Source organism: Pleurodeles waltl, chromosome 5 (assembly GCF_031143425.1).
Source record: "Pleurodeles waltl isolate 20211129_DDA chromosome 5, aPleWal1.hap1.20221129, whole genome shotgun sequence".
NCBI classification, from domain to species: domain Eukaryota; kingdom Metazoa; phylum Chordata; class Amphibia; order Caudata; family Salamandridae; genus Pleurodeles; species Pleurodeles waltl.
Genome location: NC_090444.1, coordinates 1,665,367,847 through 1,665,380,704, shown reverse-complemented (window position 1 = coordinate 1,665,380,704; position 12,858 = coordinate 1,665,367,847). Strand labels below are relative to the sequence as shown.

Sequence of the window (12,858 nt, the reverse complement as noted above, 5' to 3'; positions counted from 1 at the left end):
TTTTGGACAGATACTTGTGTTTACTGACTGTGCCCTGGGTACTGTTAACCAGTCGCAGGGCCAGTGCTCTGTGTAAAATGGATTATGCAAATTAGGCTAATTATAATCGGCTGTATCAACCTACCTATAAGTCCCTAGTATATGGCAGGGCATATAGGTTTAGGTTTAAGTATCCCAGCATAGGTGAGGTGCCCAGTGTTATTTTAAAAGCAAGCCTTCCTTGCTGGCTGCTTTTAAGTTAAATATAACCCCAAATTCGATTTTGGAATTAAAAGTACTTCCAAAGTCTTATTTTTTTTTAATTTATTTTTTTACATATGTCACCCCTAAAGTGTGGCATAGGTGCCCCCAGAGCTTGGTGCAGTGCAATTATAAGCAGAGACTTTATAAAATATAAGCCCTGGTGAGGGAAGAATAGCTATGTGTTTTCCCCCCTTGTAGTGAATGGGCTCTATAGGCTAAGATGGAGATACTTAATTTTAAAATGATAGTCTTATTTTACATAGGAAGGATCAAAAGTTATAATAAATTCAACACCTTGCCACTGTTGCATTTAATATAACTTGCACCTACAAAGAGTTGTAGAACTCTTTCTAAAAGTTACAATTTTCAGCTCTGTAGTGCCCTTCTCTGATTTGCCTGGCCAGGCTGCCTTGATGAGATGTGAAGTGGCCTCGGCTGAACACAAAGGAAGTACCTGGGGGGGGGAGAACTGCCTCAGCAGATGGTGAAACAGGATGTGAGGGAGAGCAACCAAACTGTAGTTCAAAGGAGGAAAGGAAACTTGGGCCAGCAAGTGCCCCCCCACCCCCCACCCCCCATTTCCTGCAAAACCAGACAGCCAGGTGCTGGGGAGGGGTGTGCCAAGGGAACCTTTGCCACACCAGTGGGTGGGCTCAGCCTGACCTAACATCTGAGATTGAATTTTTGCCATCTTGGATTTTTAGAGAATGTTGCTCCCTGTGATTGATTTTTGCCACACTTCCCAGGAAGTGGTCACTCAAGAGGGTGGTGTCCTGCACATGATTGGGCAGAGGCTCTCCTTGCTTTCCTTCCCAGGAGCAAAGATAAAACTGGCAGAGCTGCACCCCACCTCAGACCCCTACAAGGAACAAGACAAGAAGAAGGACCGCCCTGCTGGACCCCTGGCCTGCACCTGGACACTGCACTCTGAAGGACTGCACCAGCTGCACACTTGGGCTTCACCACTAAAAGGACTTTCACTGTCTTCTGCTTCAAGAAGGGGCTCCCAGTTTGAAGAAGATCCAGAAGTTTGGAGCAACTTTGGAAAAAATCTCCATAAGTGGACCGACCTCACTTCGTGAGTCAAGCTGGCTTACGTTGGCCGCGACCCGGCCTGCCTTGCAGGTTCATCCCGCTGAAAAGCTCCAGAGCCCCAGACTTCCAGGATTTCACTGGGGGCTAGTGGAAAGGCATTCCGACGATGTTGAATTTAAATCGGCTTGCTGTGGAGGGTCCGACGTTAGAGGTAAAAAGCTCCAAAAAAGTTTCTAAGTCTGAACGTAAAAAGTTGACTGAGGCTTTCTATGCTGCGTATCTGAGGAAGGTTCCAGGGAGGTCGGCTTCAATTTCAAGTTTGGCCCATACGAAGATTCCTGTCCCACAAACTCATCTTTTAAGTCAGAATGTAGAATTCTTTACAGAGGTCTCCTGCGACGCATCTCTGAAGAGGGCTCCACGGAGGCCGGGTACATCTTCCGACTTAGTCCAGGTGAAGAAAATCTTCAAGAAAAAGACTAAGGGCCAGATGTACAATCCTTTTTGCACTTCGCAAAAAAAAAAGCGAATTTCACTGTTTGCTACGTGCAAAAAGCACATCGCAATGCCCAATCCCCGTTTTGCGAGTCGGTAACCTAGTTACCGACTCGCAAAACGGGACTGCAAGTCGCAATTAGGAAGGGGTGCTCCCCTTCCTAATGGCGAGTCGCAGCGCGATGCTGTATTGCTTTGTGACAGCGAATGCTGTCGCAAAGCAATCGCAGTTAACACCAGTGTCACACTGGTGGTAACCCATTTATTTGCAAAAGGGAATGGGTCCCCAGGGGACCCCTTCCACTTTGTGAATGGCATGGAAGACATTTTTTCAGAGCAGGCGGTGGTCCTATGGACCACCGCCTGCTCTGAAAAAATGATCTGAAAAAGTTTCGTTTTTTCATTTTGTAATGCATCTCGTTTTTCTTTAAGGAAAACGGGCGTCATTACAAATAAATAAAATAAACTGCTTTATTTAAAAGCAGTCACGGACATGGTGGTCTGCTGTCTCCAGCAGGCCACCATCCCTGTGAGTGCCGCCACTCGCAAGGGGGTTGCAAATTGCGACCCACCTCAAAAATATTAATGACGTGGGCCTTTGTGACCCTCTTGCGAGTCGCAGATGGTGTCAGGGACACCACCCTACATTCTGGAATCGCAATCCAGAATTTTTGTACATCTGGCCCTAAGTCTGAAGGTAACATTTTGACCGAGGCCTTCTGCTCACTGTATTCGAACATGGCTCCATCACAGTCAGCCTCACATTTTGACTTTGCCCCGGTCGAGTGCCACCAGATGTCCAGATTGGTGCTTGTAGTTTCCATGCACTAAAAAAACATTTAATCTTTAAGAAATCATATCCCTGGTTCCCTTTTTTGGATTTTTGTCATTTTAGTGTCATTATAAATGTAAAAATATAATCTATTTTTATAAATTGGAGTTGTGCTTTTATTGTGTTTTGTGTTTTACTTATTTACTATTTTGTGATTTTTTTTTTTTTTAATTCTTTACTCACCTGTCTCCTAAGTTAAGGCTGACTGCTTGTTGCCAAGCTACCAAGGGTTGAGCTGGGATTAATTTATTGAGACCTGACTGGGCCTATTGGGGGTTATTGGCCTATTGCTAAGTGTAGGTACTTCCCTGCCCTTACAAATAATTCACTTTCCAACAAAGTGTACCTGTCCAACTATCACTTGTGGTAGCAACAACCTAAGACTATATTATTTAAATAGTGAGGCACTTAGAGACATCTGAAAGAGTTTTTATATATATAATATATATATATATATATCTTATTCAGATCTTCGACACCTGGTTTCCAGAGGCTCGCTGCATTTGTATTCATTTTTGAGCAAACAGTTCTGAAGGAAAATTCTTACTCACCATGGAACTCAATGTTGATTCAAAAGGTGCAGCATATTAAAGCCCTGTCTGCCACTTGTAGGAAAGTGCCTCTTTTGACATTATCTCCCCCACTTTTTGCCACTGGCACGGATGTTTTTCGACTGAAGGTGCAATGGGTTCCTGCTAGTCAGTTCCCCAGTGCCTGTGCTCTTTCCCTAAAACAAGGTAAAATTGTTTAATTGTGTACAATTGGCACAACTTTAACATCTCTGTATGTCCCTAGTAAATGGCACCCCTGATAGCTAGGATACGGGTAATAAAGATGGGCCCTAAGGGCTGCAGCATGTATTATGCTATCCTGAGGGACCCCCATACAAACTTCATGCAGGCTGCGTGACATGGTGCAAACCATGTGTGAAAACCCAACATGGCACACTCATTGGGTGCCATGCCAAAACTCGCTGCGTATAATGTATGTAAATCACCCTTACAGCAGGCCTTAGAGCCATAAGGCAGGGTGCTTTATATTTTGTGTGAGAACATATCTGCATGAGCAGCTGTGCCCCTGTGATGTCCGGTCCTATTACTATATATTACTAGTGAACAAGGAAGCCATCTTAAGGTATGTGCTGGTGTAGGAAAGTGCCCTTGTTTTCATGGTTGCCCCCCCACACTTTTTGCCTCATATTAATGCCACCTTTGACTGAGTGTGTGCTGGGGTCCTGCTAATCAGGCCCCAGCTCAGTGTTCTTTCCCAAAATCTGTACCTTTGTTTACACAGTTGGCACGCTCGTGGCACACAGTTAAGTCCCTTGTAAAATGTACCCATGATACCAAGGGCCCTGGGCCAGGGAAGGTCCCCAAGGGCTGCAGCATTTATTATGACACCCTGGGGGGGGGGGGGGGCCCTCACCAAGTACATTGTAGGAAAATGCCACTGTTGGCATGGCTACCCCCCACTTTTTGCCCAGTGTTGATGCCAACTTTGATTGAAAGTGTGCTGGGACCCTGCTAACCAGGCCCCAGCACCATTGTTCTTTCCCTAAAACTGTATCTTTGTTTCCACAATTGGCACAGCCCTGACACACAGTTAAGACCCTTGTAAAAGGTACCTCTGGTACCAAGGGCCCTGTGGCCAGGGAAGGTCCCTAAGGGCTGCAGCATGTATTATGCCACCCCTCACTCAGTACATGCACACTGCCTTGCAGCGTGTGTGTTCTAGTGGGGCGAAAAGACAACTTTGACATGGCACTCCCCTCAGTGCCATGCCCACAAGCCACTGCCTGTAGCATAAACATAGGTAGGTCACCCCTCTAGCAGGCCATACAACCCTAAGGCAGGGTGCACTACACCACAGGTGAGGGCATAGCTCCATGATCACTATGCCCCTACAGTGTCTGTCATTTTTTAGACATTGTACGTGCAGTGTAGCCGTATTGAGTATATGGTCTGGGAGTCTCGTTACGAACTCCACAGCTCCATAATGGCTTCACTGAATGCTGGGAGGTTTGGATCAAACTTCTCAGCACAATAAACCCTCTCTGATGCCAGTGTGGGATTTATTGAAGAATGCACACAGAGCATCATAGAGATGCCCCCTGTATGTTAGCCCAACTGCTAGTGTGAGGATGACCGGTCTTTGCCTACTGTAGCACCTGGCGGTGAGCCTCAAAGGCTCAGGCCTCCTGTTACAGTGCCCCAGGGCACTTCAGCTAGTGAAATGCACCCCCCCTCCTCCCATTCCCCCCGAAAAAGCGTCACTTTTGGCAGCAAGTTTGGCGGGTAAGTTAGGTAAAACAAGAAGTGACTTTTGCAGCTAGGACACTGAGGTGTCTAGAGCTGAAGTGACCCCCTCCTTGGAAAATCCTCCATACCCAATGCTAAAAGGTACACTGCACCTGCAGCCCCTTGGCCTTGGGGAACCCGACCTCCAGTGCAGCAACGCTCAGCAGGTGGCCATCCTACTTTTCCAGCATGTGGTTTTCTGGAACCGACCCCATGGACCCTGCCCCGCCTGCAGCATCTAAGTGACCCCTGGGGTCCCCACATAGGAAAGCATTGGGAGGCAGATGCTGCGTTTGCACCCAGTCGCCCCTGTGCCGCTGTGGGGGTGTGTGGACCTGTGCCCCCCCTCACACACCTTCCGGCCAGCACCCTAAAGATGCGAGTACTTACCTGCAAGCAGATATGATTCCAAGTGCCCCCAGTCTCCTGTGGAGCCCATTGTAGAACCGGCAGCCACTTTGACCTCTGCACCCGACAGGGCATGTGTTGCTGGTAGTTGGTGTTTGGGGTTAACTTGAGCCCTGACCGAAGGACATCCTAACCCCTGGAGACTGGAACTGTAAGTCTGTTACTTACCTCTAAAAATTTACTTTTTCTTCCCCCTGGAACTGCTCCCCTGAAAAATGCACAGTGTCCACTTTTGAAATAGATATTCTGTGTTTTCTTAAAAAAACATTGGTACCTATGTTGAATACTTATCTGCAACAGTATTTATTTTCGAACTCTGGTTCTAGAAATAAATTAACAAAAGATATTTTTCTATATAAAAACAATTGGTCTGGAGTTTGTCTCATTTGTTGCCTGTGTGTGTACAGCAAATGCTTTCCACTACCATCTGATAAGCCGAACTGCTCGACCACACTACCTCAAAAGAGAGCATTAGTATTATCTACTTTAGCCTCTGTTGAGCGTTCGGGGGACCCCTGGACTCTGTGCACACTATCTTATTTTGATATAGTATACCGGGCTAGCTTCCTACAGCTGGATAACTGGCCATTACAAGTTACCCAGCTACATATTGGCGTCACTGAAACCTGTGGCATTTGGTATCAAACAGCTTGTCTTAATAAATCCATACTGATAACAGTATGGGATTTATTTTGACATGAACGTACTAGTCCTTTAGAGTTCTGGCTTACTTGTATCAACCAGCCGGTCACCACAGACACGTTTTTGTCCCCTGGCGAGCCCACGCTCTGAGGCTAGAAACATTGCCTGATGTGGAGGAAGGTGTTATCACCTCCTCCAGCAAGATGGCTAGCAAATCAGTCTGTCGTCTTGCAGACATGGGGAATGCCACCAACTTCCTTGAGGCCCATTTGGCACCTGGATAGATGGGAAATTAGCAATGCAGTAGGCGTGGTGCACCTCCAGGCTAGTCATACCCCAAAGCTGCCTGACGTGCTTCATGATGGAAGGGTTCCAACATCTTGTTTTTTGGTGGATCTAGGAACTCTGGGTCAGGAAAATGCCCGTTCCTTACAGGAAGTGGTCACTTAGGGGGTGTAGTCACTCCTGTGGTAAGTACCCTACACTCCCCTTAACGCTCCTATATTTAGTATTTAAGAGTGCCCGGTCACTTGGGTCCGTATAACTGCTAGAAGAAAAGAACAAAGAAGAGCTGGATAGCGCAAGCACTATGGACTAGTTGTGGACGTTGGTGACAAACCCTGCCTACCTGCTCCAGTCCTGACAGTTGTAAAGACCTGACTCGTCCTGCAGCTGTGCATCCTCCAGTAGCCTCAGAGGCCTACCAGCACTTTGCCAACCAGCCAGCCTCTCCGTTGAAGTGAGAAGCCACTAACCTGCACCACAAGGCACCAACCGCAACTGTCCGGTTCCCCGTTTTGCCAACCATTGGGTCCACAGAGGGAGCAACTCACCAGGAAGTGGATCCTGAGTGGCCAGGAGTGCAGCCCAGTTGACCCATCCAGTCTTGGAAATGCTGAGCCTGTCCAAAACCTCCCTGCACCCACACTTGGGTTACCACTGTCAGTTGCAAGCATCAAGGCTTGTTAAGTGTCCAGCCGAATACGAACACTGCCAAGACCGAGCTGCCGACGTGTGATGCCTGCGTCACTGAGCTCATCATTGAGCGTGGCACTGTTGTCCTGTTTTGTTCCATTTTCTAGGTGAACCAAAAAGTAACCTGAGTTTGCGCCCACTGACTATGTACTATTGTTCGAGAGACCCTCAAGGGCCAAGCCTTCCTTTGGGTTCTGCCAGACTAGTCACCCAGTCCCCACTTACAGCCATTTTCTATTACTGGTTTTCCCATTAACTTCAGCGGTAGTGGCTACCCTTGCAACCAGCACCTCTGCACTCAGTTAGACCAGGACAGATAACCTGAAACTGCTAGTCGTTCTACAGACTCTGACCCCCCCCTACTTACCTTAAGTCCAGAATAACAAACCTGTATGTCATTCAAGTGACCCTATGCGGTGTATGTTTTCCCCATAGGATAACATTACCACGTTCGAGGCTCATCCCTCAAATCTGGCAGCTGTATTTTCTATATTTTGAAAAATCGCTAACTCGAAGCGTACTTATCTGATCTGGTAGATCTTGGTGTCTACATTAATCTACAAAATTTTTATTTTTCTAAATTAGTCTCAAATTTTGTCTTCAGTGTGTGTCTCATTTATTGACTTTGTTCAACAAATGCTTAAACCTACCCTCTGATAAGCCTGAACTGCTTGCCCACACTACCGCAAAAGAGAATATTTGGGATTATTAATTGAAGCCCTATAACCCAGTAATGGTCGACTGGACTATCTGCATGGCATACCCCTACATTGGTACACTGCATAGATAGCCAGCTTCCTACACCACTGCTTAGTTTCCTCTAAAATAGAGCCTTATGGAATGATTCAACTGAACATTCAAAAATGCCGTAGACTTGCATCACTTGGAAGATGCACTGTCTATAGCTTGAGTCTTGTTGTATATATTGAGAAACGTATGGGTACCCCAAGAATACAGTAGAGGCAGAATACAGCAGTGTATTCACCTACAAATCCATTTCACTGGAGAACATCCTCAGGGGGACAATAGGGTATTGTTTCTTTTTTCCCACTAATGAAGATACATTTCAGACTTCACAAGAAGGACTTCAGACTAAAGAAAAATAATCTGAAGTACATTTACTGGGTTCAGCAACCTAATCTACGTAACCAAGAGCAGATATCTCACATCAATCTATCGACCATGTGGTTTGAATTGTTGGGAATGATTGGAGTTGTTTCTTGACAGGAAGAGCCCACGTCAAATTATTCCTGGAGGAGACCAACTCTTGCATTTGCCCAGTCCCTGGATCTAACTCCCTAGTAGTGCCTTGTTTAACGGCCCTCGCAATTCAAACCAAAGCAGTGTTCCAGCTGTACTGTTTTATTTGTATTGTATTATTGGTATGGGGCAAAATTTGTATTGTTTATAACTGATACGTCTCCCAATGTGCGTTTTGTCTTCCGAAGGTGCACTTGATTTTACCTTAACTGGAAACTGCTTCCCTACCAGTGTTTTTCTATCATTACAGCATTTCCCTGTTGGGCCATATTTTGTCTTCCATTTGTAACTGGCATCGAGACACCTGCACTTAATTTTCTTGGAAGCTGCTAATCCCTTGTCTCATCAAGCAGAGAACTGTTCACCCAAATATTCACATCTTGTAGCTGTTATCTCCAAGGTGGATCTTGTAGGCACACGGTCTCCGATTGTTGTCTCATCCTTGGCCCTGGGAGTGCAGCAAACAGTGGTGAAAAATGCCAGCAATGCTCGCTGGGGGATAGCAGAACCTATGAGAGGAAAGCCGTACCCGCGTCTAAGCCAAAGATTCTAGTGCTCAACTGAAAAAAAATGTCAGCCAATGCAGTGTGCTCAGTCAGGATGATATGAGAAATTAAGAGGGTGCATAAAACCGGGCCTAAGCAATTGCACTCTATCTTTCTGCACACTTAAAAAGAAGTGATTCATATTAGGAGCAAGGACTTGTTAACGGATAAGATAAGTTTAACCTTAAAAGCTGAAATTCAGAGAGCGCACCAACTCTTGTCCGAAATATTGAAGGAAATGAAAACTAAGAAGCTGGCTCTTTATATAGTATCTCAAAATTAGACATACTGTGAAAGAGTCCAGGGGTTCCCTTAATAGTGGAAACAGGCTTGCTTTAGCAATACCAAAGTGCTGTTTTATGGAGGGGGAGGTAATGTGATTGAGCAGCCTTAAGTTTATCAGAGAGGAGTGTTATATGTTTGTTATTTACCATAGGCACACAACTCAAGGAGCTCCACACTAATTTACAAAGATAACAAGTATCTTTATATATGTTTGGGCTCCAGAATCAATACAAACAGGTAAGTATGTTTTGCAGTAGAAATTATCACAGGTTTGAAATGTGTACAATGTTCTGGAGCTGCAGTGTTAACCAATGGGAGAGACAGTATATTCAGCAAAAAGGCACTCCACAGTAACTTACAGGACCCATCTTCTGGACTTAAGGTGATTCTGGGGCAGGGTCCTAGGCCACACCAACAGGTCACCTAAAGTGATACTGGGGCAGTGGTGCAGTTGAGCGTTGGGTACCCCATTTCAGTCGAGGAGGATCAGTCCGGACAGAAAGATGCTGGAGAGCACCAGTCAGGGTGGTGAACCACCAGGTGGGCTCAGTTCTTGCAATGCTCTGGGACGTTCCTTTTCTCTTTGGTCTGCGTGCAGAAGGTTCTTGGTCTGTCTGGTGTCCATCACCGGTGGTGGTGGAGTGGGCTGCAGGAGAGGACTGGGGTCCAACCCAGCTTAACCAACAATTGGGCTCAGGTCTCGCAAGCCTGGGGGACGTAGGGACTCAGTGGTCGTCTTCTCCTTGGTCTAGGTGCAGTGGACCTTGGGGTTGCTGCGACGAGGTGGTTGTGGTTTGGGAGGCGGGGTGGGGGTGTTGCAGGAAAAGGCTGCAGGTGTCATAGTGAAGTCCGTAGTGGGCTAACTCAAGGAGGGCTTCATCTCTGGAGGGCCAGGGAACCACACTGACACCGTTGGCCCTCTTCAGGTCGGGCTTGGAGTCTTGGGCGCAGTGGTGCTGTCAGGTTTTGGCGGTCTTGGGTCCTCTCAGGGTTCTTTGGTTACCTGCAAGATGCAAGGGAGCAGCTCTGCTGTTTCACAGGAGTTCCTCATTCTTGGATGAAGGCTGGCAGTCCTTTTGGAGGCTCAGGCAGCTCTAGGATGAGGTGTCTTTTGCACGATTATTAAAGGCAGGGTTGGCACAGAGTCAGTCACTGGTCTTCAGTTCTCGCTTTTGGGTCTCTGGAGTGTCCTTCAGGGTGGCAGGATCTGATTTTCTGGTGCCTGTGGATCTGCTAAATACTGAATTTAGGGGTGTTTTGGGGCATGTAGGGTAGTAGCCATTGAGCTACTTACCCTTAGGGTCACTATACATCTTATATGGCCACTTCCTGTGGGATGTGGGCATAAACGTGTCCCAGAGTTCCTAATTCTGCCATCACCAAGATGGCAGATTTCTAAATGTTATGTCCACATCAGGCAGCTCACCTTAGGGGTGGGTCTGACCTGCTAGGTGGGCGCCTCTCTGACTACCAATTTTTCTCCCTGTCCAGGTGCCAAATGAGCCCGGGGTGGCATCTCCTTTCTGAGGGAACCCAGATCTGCATACCAATAGCGGTGGGCTTCTTTGTAGCCCCCTTCTTTGGACTGCAGATTTGAAGGTCATCCTGTTGGGAAGGGTGTGTTAACAAACGTGCCAGAGCAGGCTTTGTTCCTGACTGCCCAGGAGCTGAGGCTTTCACCCCTGGGTGTCAGAAACATGTCGGTTGGTGGCAGGCTGGCTAAAAATAGTAAGCCAGTATACCAGCAGCTGGTAAAGTGCCCTCTGGGTGCATGTATTAATAAATCCAACGCTGAAATCGGGGCAGGTTTATTATTACGAGATGTTTGATACCAAACATCCCTAGTTTCAGTGAAGCCATCATGTTGCTGGGAAACTCATATTGACCAGTGTCCAGCACATGCTTTTAAGATGGCTTCCCTGAGTACTTACTATGTCTGAGACTCGACAGAGACATAGTAGGGGCATATCTGCTTGTGCAGATATGCCCTCACATGTAATATAATAGTGCACCCTGCCTCAGGGCTGTGAGGCCTGCTGTAGGGGTGACTTTACATATATTGCATGCAGTGTTGGGGGACGTGGCACACAGGCTGTGTGCCATGTTGTGCTTTAGGTTTTAGCTGCTCCAAGACATGCAGCCTGCAGTGGCAGTTTGCATGTGCTAGGTGAGGAATCCCTAAGGGTGGCACAATGCATGCTGCAGCCCTTAGGGTCCCTCTTTGGTGCCCATGCCCTAGTTATGTGGACTACTATTTACTAGGAACGTAGTGGTGGTGACAAGGTGTAAGGAAATGCCTCCTTGGCATGGTTACCCCCTGACTTTTTGCCTTTGCTGATGCTATGTTTTGAATTGAAAGTGTGCTGAGGCCTGCTAACCAGGCCCCAGCACCAGTGTTCTTTCCCTAACCTGTACTTTTGATTCCACAATTGGCACCCCCTGGCATCCAGGTAAGTCCCTTGTAACTGGTACCCCTGGTACCAAGGGCCCTGATGCCAGGGAAGGTCTCTAAGGGCTGCAGCATATCTTATGCCACCCTGGAGACCCCTCACTCAGCACAGACACCCTGCTTGCCAGCTTGTGTGTGCTGGTGAGAACAAAACGAGTAAGTCGACATGGCACTCCCCTCAGGGTGCCATGCCAGCCTCTCACTGCCTATGCAGGTATAGATAAGTCACCCCTCTAGCAGGCCTTACAGCCCTAAGGCAGGGTGCACTATACCATAGGTGAGGGCACCAGTGCATGAGCACTGTGCTCCTACAGTGTCTAAGCAATACCTTAGACATTGTAAGTGCAGGGTAGCCATAAGAGTATATGGTCTGGGAGTCTGTTTTACACGAACTCCACAGCACCATAATGGCTACACTGAAAACTGGGAAGTTTGGTATCAAACTTCTCAGCACAATAAATGCACACTGATGCCAGTGTACATTTTATTGTAAAATACACCCCAGAGGGCACCTTAGAGGTGCCCCCTGAAACCTTAACCGACTATCTGTGTAGGCTGACTAGTTCCAGCAGCCTGCCACAACCGAGACATGTTGCTGGCCCCATGGGGAGAGTGCCTTTGTCACTCTGAGGCCAGTAACAAAGCCTGCACTGGGTGGAGATGCTAACACCTCCCCCAGGCAGGAGCTGTCACACCTGGCGGTGAGCCTCAAAGGCTCACCCCTTTGTGCCAGCACCGCAGGACACTCCAGCTAGTGGAGTTGCCCGCCCCCTCCGGCCACGGCCCCCACTTTTGGCGGCAAGGCCGGAGAAAATAATGAGAAAAACAAGGAGGAGTCACTGGCCAGTCAGGACAGCCCCTAAGGTGTCCTGAGCTGAAGTGACTCTAACTTTTAGAAATCCTCCATCTTGCAGATGGAGGATTCCCCAATAGGATTAGGGATGTGACCCCCACCCCTTGGGAGGAGGCACAAAGAGGGTGTACCCACCCTCAGGGCTAGTAGCCATTGGCTACTAACCCCCCAGACCTAAACACGCCCTTAAATTTAGTATTTAAGGGCTCCCCTGAACCTAAGAATTTAGATTCCTGCAACTTACCGAAGAAGAAGACTGCTGAGCTGAAAACCCCTGCAGAAGAAGAAAGAAGACACCAACTGCTTTGGCCCCAGTCCTACCGGCCTGTCTCCTGCCTTCTAAAGAACCCTGCTCCAGCGACGCTTTCTCCAGGACCAGCGACCTCTGAATCCTCAGAGGACTGCCCTACTTCCAAGAGACCAAGAAACTCCCGAGGACAGCGGCACTGCTCCAAAAGAACTGCAACTTTGTTTCAAGGAGCAGCTTTAAAGACCCCTGCAACTCCCCGCAAGAAGCGCGAGACTTGCAACACTGCACC

General features: G+C 47.7%; 1 protein-coding gene across 4 annotated transcripts in view; it reads left to right on the top strand.

Moving 5' to 3' along the window:
- PUM2 (pumilio RNA binding family member 2) overlaps positions 1-12,858 on the top strand; it is a 783,590-nt gene that overhangs the window by 111,392 nt on the left and 659,340 nt on the right. The gene's annotated exons all lie outside the window — the stretch shown is intronic.